This window comes from Meleagris gallopavo, chromosome 1 (genome assembly GCF_000146605.3).
Source record: "Meleagris gallopavo isolate NT-WF06-2002-E0010 breed Aviagen turkey brand Nicholas breeding stock chromosome 1, Turkey_5.1, whole genome shotgun sequence".
Classification (NCBI taxonomy): Eukaryota; Metazoa; Chordata; class Aves; order Galliformes; family Phasianidae; genus Meleagris; species Meleagris gallopavo.
This window is the reverse complement of record NC_015011.2, coordinates 29,071,121-29,088,160: the sequence shown is the minus strand read 5'-3', so window position 1 is coordinate 29,088,160 and position 17,040 is coordinate 29,071,121. Positions and strand designations below refer to the sequence as shown.

Sequence of the window (17,040 nt, the reverse complement as noted above, 5' to 3'; positions counted from 1 at the left end):
AGGTGAGAACTAATTACAAACATCGACTGTACATTGTGAAGGAGAGGAGATTCCCCTGGCACCTTGTGGCAAGGTGAGATGCTGTTTATTTGCTCATTTGATTTCTGGAGCTGGGAAAGATAAGAGGAAGGACTGCTTCCCAGCTTAGAAATGTCACCTGCTAGATGGTGACAGACAATGTGGGAAGGAAGGACATTCTTTCCTTTTTTTAGGAAAGATTTTGGTGATCAGTTGTGATTCATTTTTGCCTGTGGCTGAAAATGGGTGAAATAAACCAGCAGGGCCTTATGAGCAGTCTCTCCAGATCTGGATGTTCTTGACACTGCAGCTGGAGACATATTTTGTTGTTCCATGTCACAAATATTCCTAATCTGCATGGGGTTGATAAGCCATAAAAACTGCTAATAGATTTGTTCAAAATATCAATTATAAGAAGAGACACCAAACCAAAGTTTGGAGTCCATTTCCAAAAGTGCAGTCTAAATGAAATCCTTCTACAGATACTTATGACATTTATTAGCTGCAATTTTCCAATCTATTTATAAGTGCACTTATGTGGATAACTTGCCACACGCCCCATTTCTTTTTTTGGAAAGGTGATGCTGGTTGCAAGCCCTAAGCATTCCTGAAGATCTACTCAGAAAGAAAACAGCCATCAGAGTGCTGCCCTTGGCTTCACTGGGAGCACAGAAATGACCCGGGGTTGAAAAGGGCAAAAGTGTCTCTGGAGGCGCTGGAGGCAGCGCAGGGAGTGCCGGCAGCACGGTGTTCTGTGCCCCAGTGGTCCATGGAAGGTGAGCAGTGCCAACCGGGTGGGAGTGAACAAAAGGGAAGTGGGATCCAGGGAGCAGACCATTCCCACAACATGTTCCCTGCCTAAACCGCAGATGATAATTGTGCCAGAAAAGAAATTAAACCTTTGATTTCTGTCTTTATGGAGTTGGCTCCAGCAATGGAGTCAGTGGAAGGAAAATAGCTAATGAATGCACGGCTTCAATAGTGGTTTACTCCTTGGTGTGAAGGGCTTGAAACATGTTGTTGTGAAAGCCCCACGGGTCCCCAGTTCTGGGTGATGCAGAACAGATGTTAGAAGTCCATCTTAGAAAAACTAGCTCTTGCTGCTCATAACTGGAGGGAAAGGCAGGGACCGGCAGCACCTCCCCTCCTGCCAAGGCTGGCATGGCAGCAGGAATTTTCTCAGTGAACATTTTGATATTTTAAAGCACTTTTCTAGTCCAAATGAATTGTATAAAGAAATGAAGTTTTTGGGACTTCTGCGCATTCTTCTAAATGTCAGAAATGTGATCTGAAAGCTGTGGTGCTAATTGCCTATAACTCCAAAGGGAAATGAGCTTTCTCAATTGAATGTGCTTGCTCAGAGCCTGACAACATGGGCTTTCAAGTCACACGAAAACGCATTTCCACACCCCAAGTGATACTGAGGCATCCCCCCAGCACTAATGATGGAGGCAAATATCGAGGCAAAGCAGGGATGAATTTGGGTGACTTCAGGCTGTGTCAGGTAGCACTTCTCATTTGCAACATTTACTTCAGACGGGAAGGAAAAAACAGTCTCCATTTTATATCAAATTGAAGTCCCGAGTGCATTTCTGTGCCAGAATTATTAACCCCCAGTAATGAAGTTTTGGAATTGAGATATTAACTGCTGGAGGGCCAAATGAAGTTGCTTTAATAAGGCTAATTAGCCAGCACCTGCAACCAAGCCCTCATCAGCTGGGCCCCGGCTCGGTGCAGCTTATCAGCCCCAGGCAGCAGTGCTGCAGCAGGGCTCGTCCAGTGGCAGTGTCAACCCCACGTGGGGACGTTTAACCAAAAGCAAAGCAAAGCTATGCTGGCAGGAGAGACCTGGGCACTGTGATTTGCTCTCTGCTGACTGCGGACTGACTTGGTAGCACAGCGGCAGCATGCTGCTTGGCAGATACAATAGCCCATCCATGTAGTTGCCTCAGTCAGACACTGTCAATCTGATTTACACATGAATTGAAGGACAATTTTCAGTCTTTATCCTGTCCCTTCCCCCCCCCTCCCCCGCCTCTTCTTTTTTTTTTTTTTTTTTTATTTCCCTACGGCTCAGAAATATTCCAACCCTTGATTTGTCATTTTCAAAATATCAGGAGATAAGTGGAAAGGAAAAAAAGAGGCTAAAGCTTTTCATTCCAATTCTTGGGTTGACTGACATGTTAAGAAGATTGGGAGTTTCTCTAACAAAAGTATCTGCATAAGATTTGCTCTCTCTCTGATCCTCTTGTGCAGTTTTGCTTTTTTCCAGCTGACAGGTTAATCCAAGCATAAACAATTGCATTATCATCCTCAAAATTATTTTTTGTATAGCTGATATTTTTCTTAAGAGAGGCTCCATAAGAAGTCTTTGAATAATTAAAACAGATTAATTCACTTAGAGGTACGGAGCCACCTCCGTAAAATAGACTCAAATGGCCTAATTACTAATACACCATATGGAGGAAAAGCAGAGGTGTGGTGCAGTCTGTTGATGGATCAATTTGTACACAAGGCACAGGATTGTGTCATCATCACTGTTACCATCAAAACAAAATCCCATTTTGCATGTGCCTGCAATATCACACAGTCTTGTTTTTTTCCATTTGTGTATCACCTCCTTCAAAATGAAGATCTCAAAATGCTTTGGATACATTGGTGTACCTCTGCACCATTCCCCACAGGTTAGGAAGTTGTAAATGGCCATCTGGTTTATCTGCTACGTAGAAGTAAGTAATTTCTAGAGCAGACAGTTCCCTCATACCCCTCTGAAAGCTCTCAGCACTGTCACAAAGTAATGGGAAAACTGCTGATAGTGAAGAAGCTGTTTCTGTGAGCACATACTGGTGAAGGGCTTTTGCCTTTGCAGCATAGGAGGGAGACCCCCAGGTGCAAGTCTACATATCTTCAGGAGTTTAGCAAGGCATTAGGAAATTACAGTGCCATGGAAGTCTCTCCACTGCCTTTATTGGTCTAATACACATTTCATTCTGTGGGGAGATCTCCTGGTAGGAGTTCTGCATACCTGAGTATGATGTAAGGAATTACAGTGAGTGGCTCATGTTGCATTTAAGAGGAGCTATCTCTGATAGCCTCTTGTTTCAGGCTTGGATTAAGCACCCATAAAACTCTAATGGGAAGTTACTGGGGAAAAAGAGCATTCTGATAAAATTTAAAATGCATTCATTGCAGTTTAAATAAGTGAGTCACAATGCTACATTTCAAGAAGACTTTTTTTCCTAGTTATTTGATTTTAAATACTGAAAGTTTACAGTTTACCATTCTTTCATGTGGTAAAGCACAGAGCATGCAGGGTTACAGGCTACATCTGCATCAGGGCTGCAGCTCTTCCTTTCAGCAGCTACTGCCCTGACTGACTAATCTGATAACCACAGGTCTGCTACATTATTCATAGGAATCTCATCTACCAGCATTTTAGGTTTCTGGACTTTCTAAGGCATCCCAATGCCCAAGCACTGGAGGAATTTAACCTCTACTATTGGGCAGAGGTAGAGTCACTCCATCCTTGGAGCTACCTTTCCCCTTTGCATGTACGCTTATATACAGGAGGAAAGGTTTGGTCCCTGATACAATCTCTATGAAGGTAAACCCTACTGTCATACCCAAATGCGCTGCTTTCAAGGATCTACATCTGCATTATGAACCAGCTTTTGGAAAGATCATTTTCCCTCACTTCTTTCTTTGCTCTTCCAGTAGAAGTGCTCTATTTAATGCAATACTCTGACATGCGTTCTGTTCCTTGAGCGGTCCAATTTTTGTCTTCTCACTCATTTTCTGCTGTTACATAATGTGGGCAAATGTGCCTTGTGCACAGTTACTGTCTTGGTCCTACAGTTTAGTCTGACATGAATTTTAGCAAAGAAAGATGTTGCTTTCCAGCTTTCTTACTCAGGACATTGTAATCTAAATCTTCAATTGCAACACCAATGTCAGACAAACTACCCATTCCTGAAAACTAAACAGATATTGACACCAACCCCGTAGGGATTCTGTCCCCCAGGAAAGACTTTAGACCACTTTAGACTACTGTCATTTAACTGTTTCCACTGCTGTCGGTTCAGATTAATCTTTTGTGCTTTTGAAGGCAAATCTCAGACAAAACATTTGTTTGATGAGTCCAAAATATTTAAATGTGACTGAGAAAGTCTGGGCAAGTCTGTCTATAATGCTCTTCCAGGGATTTGGAAATCATACAGACTGGAAAACTAGACTCTTTATAATTGTCTCAAAATGAGCTAAAAATTGGCAAACCTTGAAACACTCAAAATCATGCATTTCTTTTGAAAAGCTAGGTCTAGCATTCTATATTCTTCTGGAAAGAAGACAGGAATCTGTATGTTTGGGGAAGACTTCAGAATAAACACAGTCATCTGGTTATACCCACCAACCCAGTCAACCTTCCAGGAAGATGCATGGTGCCACAGCTGCAGACAGGAACACCCTTCCACCCCAAAGGAAGGATCACAGTGTTTGTGTCATAGAGGCCTGATTTTGCAGGTGCTTTTAGAGATGCAGTAAATTATTGTAACGGGGTAATTTTCTAAATCTAATTAGTCGCTTCCAGGAAATTGTCAGAAATTTTAAGAGGAACCTAAAGATGACTGATAGTTCTCATTGTATCTGGGGAAAAAACTGTCTGAGGTCTGGGGGAGCCTGCTAACAACGACAATCTTCCAGTGGCACATTTTTTCTTTTTGCATAGTGGGCACAGTGTGGTAAATCTATCTCATCCCTGTTGGACTGGCTCCCTTCCCAGCCTCCTCCTCCTCCCACCATCCATGTGCCCAGTCACATCCCCTCACAGGAATGCTGCATAAAAGTAAAACATTATGGGAACCATATGTCTAGAAGCAGGCTTACAAGATGAGATGGTCTATAGTCATTTTGGCGTTATTTTAAAGTGTCTGAAACACAGCAATACTGCTGGGCTGCTATAAAGAAATTGTAGGCCTTAGTGGGAATCAGACTTAAAGAAAGAAAGTCCTTCTTGACTGCACATCCAGTCCTGACCGTATGACCTCGGCCATATAGGCCTTATAGCTGTCTAACAAAGCACATATGTATCATGTCACATTTAGTCACATGTGATCGATGTTCCTCAAGTATAATTTATCTTCTTGTCTTATGTGGCGCTGGGACAAAAAAAAAGCACTATTATTTCAGTACATTAGACTCTAGCATGAACAATCACTTTGAACACTCAAAAAAACATCTTTATTTTCTGTGAGGAAAAATCACTGCTCATCCTATACACATGTCCTTGAGACATTCAGTAAGTACAACTTCTAGCAGCATGGGCAATAGCTTCCTGTTTACACAGTCATGAGGGATACGGAATCACTGCAGATGTTGGGAAGATAGGAGCCCCAGGATCAATTCACCTTTGGTATCTCAATATCATTTTGCAGCACATGTGGTTGTGTACTACTCTACACATAGAAAGACTGCTCTTGAGAAAAAAGAAAGCAAATCATGACTAAATCTTTTCTCTGTAGGAGAAGCAGCTATAAACTGAAACTGCATTTCAGCAGGAAAGTAAATCTACCTTTCAGAAGTCCTACTACTGCATCAGAAATTCTGCAATTGTAAGACAAAACACATTATTCTGACAAAATACCACTCATTCAAATCCATTCAGAAATGCTAATGGATTATCTAAGTCAAACAGACCTCGGCTCTAACCAGATATTATTGGTCTATACCACTCTAACTTCAGCTACACTGAATGTTGTTCATCCTCCTTCAGCTGGTATAAAGCCAATATAAACTCCGTATAAGCTCCATATGGTGTGTTCTGGCTAATTTGACAGAAATGTGATCATGTACCCATTCTTGAGCGAGATCATATTTGTACTCCAGGGAGATCAGTCAGCACATAGGCCTCCAACTAATGTCTGTGGAGTCACAGCATGAGCATGAGCATCACACAGGTTCCTGTCACCAAGGCCGCTGGGGCTTGGACAGCATCCAGCAATCTCCCCAAACTCCCAGGCCCTCAAACCAGGCACTTTTGGTTTCTTTACATTTCATTTTTCTGATATATTCAGATCCATCTCAATCAAACTGGAAATCAACACCCTCACAGACTGTGTGTTACTTTCCTCCAACTTCTCTTTTCTGTTTTGGAACATTTAGCTCAGAGATGTAGATGAGGATGGTCTATTGCATTTGAACTGACACCGTAAATCCCAGTTCTTTAAGTCACTGCACCCATGTGTACAGGAGGGCAGTGTTAATCAGTAAGAGGTTAGAGAAATGAGAGGGATAAAGCCTAGAATCTGATTTACTCAACATTTGAAAGCCACTGCTCTCTGAACAAGCCTTTTTATGGCTTGCAGTAGTAACTCATTCAGTCTCAGCTGCATGGATTCCTTTAGCAAGGTTGCAACTGTGGTGGTTAGGAGGTATTTTTCATAGTTTTGGTTTAGGATGGCATTCTAAATGAGGTACCTTTACATGAATCTATTATTTTATGTCCAGAATTGTAGCTGATACCAACTACCAAACAGTACTGACTTCATTACTTCAAGAAAACATTAACACTTAATTCCTTGCGCCTGATCTTAAAACATCTTGCAGATGCTGACTTCAAAAAGGTAACCAGAAAAAAATTAATAACCTTGTTGATGTCATTTAGAAGATTTCTATTCTTTACGCTTTGAAATGTCTTAAAATACATAGATTTTGCTCAAAGGCAAAAAGCTTTTAGAACATTCTCCTCTCTTTTTCTGAGTTTTCCTTTTGAGTTATACCTTCAGAGTGAAATACCATCTGGTAGACACGCACACACTTCTTAGCAGAATAATGAAGTCCCACAGAGATTACATACGTTTTTCCTCAGGGAATAGTTCTGCCTGTACTTCACATTTCCAATTTTATATAGCTCTTTCCATGTAAGATGTCTTACAGATTTCACTTTAGGGGCTGAATTGCACTGATATTTATAGTGGGGTAAACCTAGATGAATTTTCTTGGAGGCAACAACTTTATTTAAGATTTATACAAGCATAAAAATCTGAATGTGGCTTAGGTATTGTTCATTGGTTCAAGTAGGAGACTTGAAAAACATAGTTACCAAAATGGCACTTACCATGAATTTATTATCTATGTTTACATCACCAATATTCACATCAGCAATGATCAACAGCATTAAGTGATAACTATGTTAGACATAATTTTGCTAAGCCTAAAATCATTGTGTTGCTGAGATTCTGGCGAATACTTCTGAAAACTTTAGCCAATATTTGATATTTCACAAACATCATTACTGAGGTAAATACAGGTTTTCAAGGAGCAAGGCATGAAGCAAGAAGAAAAAGCTTGTTTCTTTTGAGAATGTTTTGTTTCTAAATTGACCATAAATACATAGCTTGGGCAATATAATGTAATGTTACTATATGTTTTAAGGAATAAGCAAAATTACCATTTTGTTTTTCAGTAGAGAAGATGCCTTTTGATTCCAAATGTAGGATACATATAAGACATGAATGCAAGCTAGATTTCAACCATAATAGATTCTGCATGTTGCCATTTCAATGACCTTTTAATCCCTTGGAGTTTAACCATTTCCTAATGTCTCCTAACAGCCATTTTCTTGTTAGGAAAGCCCTTTCTAACTGATAACATCTAAACAAGCTCATACCTTAATTAGAAAAATTCTCCCATAAATATTTATGTTGCTGTGATTAGGCCATTTACTGAATCCAGCTACCCATTATGAGCTAAAATAGAGTGCCTTGTTTTGAGAAGCCTGAGGCATGACATAGTTTATACTAGGGGACTTTAAGTTGTAATTCATCTAATCAGCTGCCTGACCCCTTGCCTCCAAAGTAGCCAGCAGTTGTTGGAGGAAAATAACCCTCTGCTGAGCATAGCATCCTTCAGTCTGCATTTTTGTATGTTGGAAATAAATGGGATACATATCTAAGCAATTACCAAACTACCAAATAGCTTCATGCATTTCCTTTTTGCTTCAACAGCCAACAGATGAAAAATCTGAAGGAGAAAGAAGACAATCTTTCCTTTTTAGAAGGAAACATAAGAAGCTGCAGAAGTACCAAAATAGGACTTCTACTCAAAGCATGTTGCTGTTACTTAACGAGTCTCCCATGCCACACTGATGCTGGGGGCACCATGGTTCCTGCAAGTTGTCACCAAGATGGAGTTAGGGGACCCACTGTGATGCTTCCTGATAAGACAGTGATGAGAGATTTAGGCAGCCTGTTCACAGAGGCTGCTGTCTGGCTCCTGAGGCATAGGAAGCACTGAAAGGGAGCAGTCTATATAGCACACCTTTTCCTCACTTATCTGAATACTGAGCCAGAAGTTGTACTGCCCTGGAGAAAAGGCAATTCAGATTGCTTTCTTTATGATACCTGAAGCTATCTGAGTCTGTTCTGAAAACAGCCTTTGGACATCCTGCATCTGTCCGTACAAAGCAAATGCAACCGCGTTTGGGAGCTGGGGCGTGAGTGCCCAAACTGCTGAGCTGCTGATACTCCTCTCCAGCATGCTTTTTTGGCTGTCTTGCACTGTCACATGATTCCCAGCAATGCTGTGCCAACAAAACCTTCCAGCGCTTGCTCCTGGGAGGAGGTGTGTATGTGGTGGCCCCTGTTTGGTGGCTGAGGAATCTCATAGCATTAACACACTCACTCCTTGCCAGCTGGCCCACATGCATGACAGCACTCCTGGGCACATTTAACTGCTGCTGCAGATGCCATTTCAAACATCTAATGTTTTCATTCCACGTGTAGGTGAAGATCCAAGATTGCTTCAGGAGTTCCAAACACAGCTTCAAATGGGAAAAACCTTTGCTTCCAATTTTTTTTGCTTTTAATAAACTCTCACTTTATTCATTCAAAGCGTTGTTCCTCTCAGGAAGAGTTGCCTTCACTAATTGCCAGACATCTGAGAGTAACTTGCAATAGAATGTTTAAAGTAACATATGTGACTCCTCATTTTTTCTGCTTTCCACCACTTAAGTTAACTCATTTGTAAAGATGCAATTCTAGAGTTCATTCATTCACAATTCAAAGTGAAAATCTTTTTCATATTCTTTCCAGCTGTAGACTTCCATCTCTGAAATAAAGTCCATTCATATTTAAAATAAGAAGTCTCCCTTCTCTGCATGTTGCCTTAGTAGATGCATTTTCTCAAATCAATTGCCATTATTTTTGTATAATTTTTCAATTGACATAAGATCACACCTACCTTGTTGATTGATATGAGCACTTTACACAGCAAATTTACTTTGAAATAGCTAACAAGCAAGGAAGTCTGAATATGCAAGAGATTCTAAACAAATGTTTTCTTTATTACCTCTTCCTATTTATTTACTTCTTGGTTACTCTCTATTTCACATTTTTACACACAAAAATATAAAACAAACTATGGGATTTGCTGTGGCTTCATTCTTTGTTTTATTTGTTGGTTGTTTTTTTTAGATATTATTATTGTAAATAGAATCCATTTTGAGTTACATGTATGTGAAGGAAAGAATTTACTTACATTTCAGCAACATAATTTATTGTCCTGTTTTCGATTATAATTTATGATGCTACTGTGGTTCACATTTTAGATAGTGTCAACTCTAGACTTTCAAAAATGGTTTCATGAACACTCTATTATGATACTGACCTTGAAATAATAAGATTTTTTTAAAAAAACAATCATTTAAAGTCTTTTTATGTGTATTCTGGTTTCTGAAACATTAGGGGTCACATTTTTGAAATTTTTCTTTCTAACCACACCAGGAACTTTCTTTACTAAACTACATAAACAAAGCTGAGACATTCCGCTGATTGAGTGAGGAATCATAAAGTGGTGCTTGAAGAGTAAGAAAGAACTATTATGGGAGCTGTATTTAAAATCAGAGAGGCTGACTGCATTGTCTTTCCCACATTGTGAGCCTTAATGCAGACTTCCAATTCAGAAACATGCAGCAACTGAAGTTTTCTTGATTTTCGGAGATACAGCGCATCAAAAGTTCTTCTCAACAACATTTATCTAATGCATCCAAAAATAAAGCTATTTTAAGTAGCTAAGCTGGGCACCATAACCTTCAAGTGAAAGCCTATAAGGAAAGTAGAAGTGCAGCAACTAATATTTCTTTTAGGGCAGGACTACAAATGAAGTGAGTACAAGCTATGTGAATTCTCTCTTCTAAGATTTTGTTTGCACATAATTAATATTGATTACTGGCAGTTAAAACAGCTCCAGATCTTCTTTTCATGTCAAATAAGGCTTCCTGTTAAATCACAACTTAGGATTTGCGAAATTTATTCTGTCCTCCACAGGAAAATTTGAGTTCTGATGGAGCATAAATAAAATAATCTCGGCTTGAATTTACAAGTTATTTGTATTTTGTTATTTGTTATTCTATCCTATCCATTTCGTTATTTGTTATTCTGTCCTAAGCACTGTTTCTGCCTGCTTAGCTCCATTCATCTATGGCACCCCTCACGACTGCATGAGATGCTTGGAGTTATGAGGTACAAAGTAGATTTTAAACTCTTTTACCCCTATCATATTTCAATCTTCCTCAACCATAATGAACTTCTCTCTGCTCCTCTCAAGTTGCCTACCACTCAACTAGCCCTATTTTCATCTCATACTTCACAGCAGGACCATATGTAGCAAACCATCAGCTTCCACTGCCCCAGCTTGCTCTGAGAAATGACCTGTTGCCATCAGTAGCGGATCCTGTGACTCACCTTTCCATCCCTCGGTTAGCGATGAAAATGAGTAAACTGATGTTAACCAGGCAAAAAACATTTGCAGTCTTATTCAGGGAGGCTTATTTTTGTAAGACTACTAAACATGTCAACAAATGGAATAAGGCGGAGCATCTCCCATGTGGACTGGTTGTTCTGTTGATGTCAGCTGAGTCAATGAGGAGAAACTACTAGGGATTTTCAGCAACAGGTCATTTTGCTGAAATGGCCAGAAACTCCGTCTCTTGGTGAAAAGAGAAGCCAACTCAGCATACCTGAGCTAAGCTAAGGGTATACTGAGGTCCTAGAGCAGAGACAGATGAGAACAACATGTGTGTAAAGATCATTTTCAATAGGAAACTGTGGGGATGTGTACAGAAGTCGTAGCAGTCAATTTGACAAAGGAGCTGCAAGTGTGGAGCCTCAATTTTTTTCTTCATTGCAACAATCCTGGAGACTAGTTTAAATCAACTGAAAAATCTCAGAGAAACAGATCCTTCAAAACTTAAGCATTTCAGCATTTCCAGTCAGGCCAAAAAAACAGTGTCACAAGTATCAGGCTCATAAGTAATATTTTAGCTCTTCCATATATATCAAAAGGAATAAGCACAGAGAACCGCAAAAACATTTTGCATGCTGCTTGAAAGATGTTTTTCCTCTCAAGGATGCTTTGGTCCAAACTTGAGCCTCTGGTTCAGGGTATAGTCAGGTATAGTCAAAGCTTTTCTGATTTCATCCAGCATCACATTTTGCTGAGATTATTTATTGATGTTTTATCATGAATAGTCTGACCAAGTCTAAATGCATTTGTGTGATAAGTGAAATACCCATGTCACCCAGTTTAATGAGTTCTGATTATGAGTCGTGCTCACAGCCTCAGGCAAGGCCCTGTGCTTACAACTCATGCACTGAACAGTAAGCCATGCTGGTTGCCTAATACAGATCATACATAACCCAGCAGGACTCCAGCTTAGGAGAACTTGGGTGCTTCTAAACTAGGGGTTCACACAACTGGAAATCATTGCTAAAGGACACAAATCTTAACTTTGTCCTCCATGGTAAAGCTCCATTACCTGGCCACACTCTCAAAGCAGATTTTCCATTCTCTATACCTCAGTAGTGGTCCCACACTAACCAAGAGGCAGGTCTTTAGGTGTTCCATGTATTAAGTGAACTGTTTCATTATTTTCCCCCTCATCATACTTCCACATTATAGACCATCCTTTCTGAGAAGCAGAAAAAAACTGGATTCTCTGAGATCAGCACATTACTGAAAATACTGAATAGTTTCCATGACGTTTTGCATTTACTCCTGAACTGTCACTAAATTTAAGCTCCCAAACTCCTGTGGTATGAGAGCACTGCAACAGAGCACATCTGTTAATCACCAGGGACTGGCATTTTAAGAGCAAATTATTCATACTCTCCATACGTAACTTAACTAACCCTGGTGAAAATATGCTGACCATTTGAGACTATCTGCACTCAGAAGATTTAGATGATGCTTGGCAGCAAGAAAACATTTTTCACAATCTTTTCCTCCGATGATAAATATGAATTATCCATCCAAAAGTCCATGTTACAACTATAAAAGAGAACAGGTGTAGGATACCGTGCTTCAGATTCGGGAGTGACAGCCATGAGAGCTAGCCACAGGAAATGAAACACAATATTCCTGCTGTACATTGCTTATTTGCCAAGGCTGACATGAGAGTGTCATTATGTGCAGAAGGAGTTCAGATTTAACACTTGGAAGGTCCTTGTTCCATGTTATTTTCATTTGTAAGGGACATAGAAGAGGTCAAAGCAGTTTTCCTCTCTGTTTCTTTTACAGTCATCTATAGATCAATGTCTCTAAACTCAACTTACATTTTGTCAATGAGAAGGGGTATTTTTATATATCTATTATGCTGCAGTCCTCTGCGGCTCTGCCTGAATGCTGGCATACTGGCTGATCTGCGTTCTTGCCTGGTAACAGCCATGGAAATAATCTAGCAGGCAAACTGTGTAGACATCATGAATTTATTGTTCTTCTCTTGCTGTTTAGGGCTCTATATCTCCCAGGCCTCGTGCAAGTGAGGAACCCTCACAAGCTACATCAGTAAAGGCCAGGAGCTTCTCTGGTACCACCTCAGCAGCCGCAGGGTAGCAGAAGAGCAGGTGCTCAGCTTCGCCTGGGAGAGACTGGACTGACTTGCTGCAGCCTGTCTTCCGCATTAGGATCTTCTTGTCTGGCTCGGCATTTACAACAGCAAAGGGCAGCAGTTGGAGGAAGAACAAAAAATGAAGACCTGCTGAAAACACAACAGACACCATTACCTGCATGGCTTTTTTGCTTGCTTGTGAGACCTGGAAGGAGGAAATCAGGAGGGGTGGCTGGCAGACTGTTCTGCCTCACATCCCTGCCTGTAGCTCACTGTGCAGTGAAAATGTGAAATCTTTACCTTGGCAACACACTGTCACAGTATCATCTCCTGGATCTGGTTCTGCTTTCTGCAATTTGGTCTCATTGCTGACAGCCAAAGTTCACAGTTCTTAACAACTCCTCTCATAGACCAATATTTCATAAAATCATAGAATGAAACATAGAATGGCTTGGGTTGAAAGGGACCTTAAAGACCATCTAGTTCCAACCCCTGCCACGGGCAGGGTTGCCACTCACTAGATCAGGTTGCCAAGCAACCCATCCGGACTAGACCTTGAAAGCCACTGGGGATGGAGCATTTGCAACACGTTTCCTTAATTCTCCTGCCACACTCTTTCCTCTTTCCTCCAGCGCATTCAGGCATCCCAGTTAAAGAAGCTAATGCAGTGCTTCCACCATAAACAACAGATGGAAACTTATCCTGGTAAGTGAAAGTAATCTTCTAGGCTGTATTGAGGGAGGGTACAAGGCAAGAATTCATCCTTGTGCTGGAAACGAGTATGAACAGCTATTTACAGAAATTTTAGCCATGGGTATGAGGAATGGTAGCCAGGACAGTGGTGAGGTTCCAGGCTCAGCGGATCTGTGCTTGGTCATGAAGTACTTCTTTTTTCCTGCCACCAGATCACCAGGAGGCAGGCTGTAGAGGGTCGGGGTAGCATGTGCAAAATGGATATGGAGATGCCCATACAGCATAGAGCCTGCAGATTTCTGCTGGCTCATCACAACTACCTGAATTAAATCTCACAATGTGCACCTGTGGTCTCCCCTGGCCTAGACAGGGGGGCATCAGGAACTCTGCATTGCATTTCACCACCGTGCTTCTGCACTCCTGCACACTGTGACTTTGCAGCATCTCTCTGAAAGCTGCCAGCTTCCTTCCCCTCTTCCATGTTCATTCTGTATCACGTTCACCATCCACTTGGCTCAAGCATGCAGTCATGTCACAGACAGTCTGGATTCACCCACAGGTGAATCCCAGCACAGGAAATTAAAGCAATCTCTGTTCTCTCTACTTGCACAGGGGCAGGAGCTTCTGTTCTGATCTTGAAGGGTTGCCAACATCAGCTCCTCTCCCAGCCTGATTCCACCTTCTTGCTCTCAGTGAAGGGGTCTTTCTGATTCAAGATAAGGTTACGTGGTGGGAGAGAAGGCTGTGCGCTCTTGATTATAAGAGCCCTGCAGGATTTATGATGTACATTGAGGGTGATAGGACAAGGAAATCTGCATGAAGGGCTTCTGTTCAGGGGAAAGCTTTGGTTGAGCCAGGGGCCAGTTCTGTGCAAAAGCAGTGGCTGATTGCTCCACAGATCTGGCTTCATCATGCTGGACAAGAAGATCTTGTTCCAGCTCACCAAACACGTTCCTTTATGTAAGCAAAGAGAAGTTCAGTCAGGTGGACCTGAATGCTGGAAAAGCCTGAGCCAGAAAGGCCAGGGATAAAAGCAAAGCACAGCCAATGCATAGGACTGACATCAGGAGGCCCTTTTGGGTGCCTCAGAGCTCCTGGCCTACCGTAGCTTTTTGTCTTACAGATTGAGGCCAGAGTGATTTGGCCCATAAATAAAAGTTCTTCCACATGGTCAGTGCATGGACTGGAAACTGCTTACAGAGGTGAGATGAAAACATGACCCTGAGCCTCTGAGACACTGGGAGGTGAAAGAGCCTGAGGGAGCTGGTGGAAAGATCTGGGAAGGGCCAAGGCAGGTCTAATGAGAGAACTGTGCAGATAGCTGGGCAGAAAATGTTTTTAAGTGGTGGGGATGTTTTTAAATCCATCACTCAGTGCCATAAAACCAAACCTCCCACCATGCTGTCACTGGGGAGATGGCCCCGGGACAGCAGCAGAAAGCAAGCAGAGAAGCAGCAAAGCTCAGGTCTTCACAGACACACTTCTGGTATGGGAAGAGTTCCTTGCAGTCTGTAGGGAAGATGGACTCTGATCTCAGCAGTGCTTTCTGCAGAAGCTGAGAGCGAGCTGCTGTTTGCAGGAAGATCTGCGTTGGCCTCCCCTCCTCTCTGGAGCAGGCTGTTGGTGGAGGCCCTGAGCTGTCTCCCTGCTTTCTTTCCCACCGTGGCTCTCTGCCGGTCTCTGAGAGTATGTTTGGACGATAGTGCTTTACTCTGCAGTGCTGCTTATACTTGCTCACTCAGTGTAAATAACTGTATTAACTTTATAGGCAGCCCCAGTTTGAACTGACTGAGGTTCATGCAACAAACTGGACTTGTGCCAGGCCCACCGGAGCAGAGGCTGTTAGTGCGAGGTGGAGCGCAAGCAGCGCGCAGGATGGGAGGTCTCTCCGAACGAATGTGATCCTTCCTTGTTCCTACAGATTATTTTGAACGCTGACACAATGGCTGCCAAAAACCGAATCTGCCAGAAATGTTAACAAAAGGCACTTTGATCTCATTCACTTGTCCTTGTTAAGAATGTATTGTATTATTTTGTCTTCTTTGTGGTCAGAAGAAAAATGTTTCACCCTTGCAAAGTGTGTATCACTCATGTTCAATAGTCTACGTGCTGTATTACACAGGACTTCTGCTTTTCTCTGCTACTTGCTTTTGGGCCGCTTACTTCAGTGATTCTTGCATGCTATATATTTATTTAAATATTGCAGCAATATATTTTTTTAATGTATAAGACTGAGATTTAGATGAGATCTTGAAGTTCTCATCTAAAAAGATGAAGAATATAATTTTTATTATGTGTGTAAAAACTTCTCAAAAGTCAATTTAAACTTTCATACAAGTTGTTAAATCCCTGGCTCAGTAGTTAATTCATTTCAAATATCTCTTCTTGGCACAAGGTTTACATTTTTCTAACCACATATTTACTGTAAAAAGCAGCTAATACTCACTAATAAAATGGCAATTATCTAGCAACAGTATTTCTTGCAATGCATCATTCTCCCAGTGTACTGTAAAAAATATACGCGTCAAATAACCTCATTCTCATCTTCAAACAAGATGGAAGTTTATGGAAAATACAATCCCCACTAGCAAATAAAAAAGAGGAAACTGCTGATGAGAAATTTTGATGCCAAATCAAAGTACTGTGTTTGTTGACATATAACACTGAAGAATAAGATGTAACATGTTGAATTTGTGGCCATGAGATACTGAGAGTTTGGCATAACAATACAGTCAGCAATTATTGTAGAGAAGATAAACTTGCAAAATAGAATAAATATGCATAGCTATTGCTGTTTCTGGATATTTTACAAAGGATATTGTATTTTTGATCTTTGATATATACCTGCATAGAAAATCTTTATTTTCAAAATGTTAAGAAAAAATATTTTTAAAATAGATTGATTATCTGTGCTTTATATTATCCTGTAATTGATGTACTCTAAATGTCATCTTTGAAGATTAAATTTTGGCATGTGATCACTTAAAACAAAAATGTATTTTGTTCTTCCTCTGAAATCTGGAAGTCAGCAAAAATGCATGCACATTCAGAAAAAGCTATTCCAGGTTTAGAAAACCGTCCAATGGTGCTTTTTCCAGAAAAAAAAAAAAAAAAAAAAATTTGCTTTACTCACAGATTATTGAATAGCTGGTGGGCACATTCTTTCTTAGCTTCATGAATTACATATTGATGATAACATCTGTTATCATGATAAATAAATATAAGGATCCACATATTATTGAGTTACCATGTTTGACTCTATCCTGACAGTAAATCTATTCTTTTGGATTCCTGAGCAAAACAAAACTCAGAATTTACCACCATTTAGAAAAAAATTCTAATTTCAGTCCAATAAACCTGTAATAGCCATCATCCTTCCTGATGGTGGTCAATGTAAGCTATCACTACCATAAACAAAAGCATTAGGTGAGGTTGTTGAAGGATACTTC

General features: G+C 40.8%; 1 long non-coding RNA gene across 1 annotated transcript; it reads left to right on the top strand.

Moving 5' to 3' along the window:
- Positions 1-580: 580 nt before the first annotated feature.
- Positions 581-16,555, top strand: LOC104909702. The gene is made up of 3 exons (XR_792536.2): positions 581-794; positions 12,802-13,603; positions 15,360-16,555. It is a non-coding gene; the product is annotated as an uncharacterized LOC104909702 (long non-coding RNA).
- The last annotated feature ends 485 nt before the right edge of the window (positions 16,556-17,040 follow it).